Consider the following 249-nt stretch of genomic DNA (forward strand, 5'->3'; position numbering starts at 1 on the left):
AAAAAAAAAAAAAAAAAAAAAAAAAAAAAAAAAAAAAGGTAGCCACAGTGTTACTAAGCCAAATTCCCTGTTGGACATAACTCCATTGAAATGAATGGAGTTGTACCAGGAGATAATTTGTTCTAGGATATCTAACTTGAAGCTTCATTTATCCAGAAAGCCAGTGATGCATAGAGTGCTATATATAAACTTGAATCTTTCCTTGTTCTTGCATTTTGCTTAGGAAGATTCTTTTTTTTTTTTTTTTTT

General features: G+C 28.9%; 1 protein-coding gene across 8 annotated transcripts in view; it reads left to right on the forward strand.

Annotated features, from left to right (window-relative positions):
• The window catches only part of PPFIBP1 (PPFIA binding protein 1), a 212,580-nt gene that overhangs the window by 159,637 nt on the left and 52,694 nt on the right, over positions 1-249 (forward strand). The window lies entirely within an intron of this gene.

The sequence above is a fragment of the Gavialis gangeticus genome, unplaced genomic scaffold (genome assembly GCF_001723915.1).
Source record: "Gavialis gangeticus isolate Ggan-Ray unplaced genomic scaffold, GavGan_comp1, whole genome shotgun sequence".
Lineage (NCBI taxonomy): Eukaryota > Metazoa > Chordata > Crocodylia > Gavialidae > Gavialis > Gavialis gangeticus.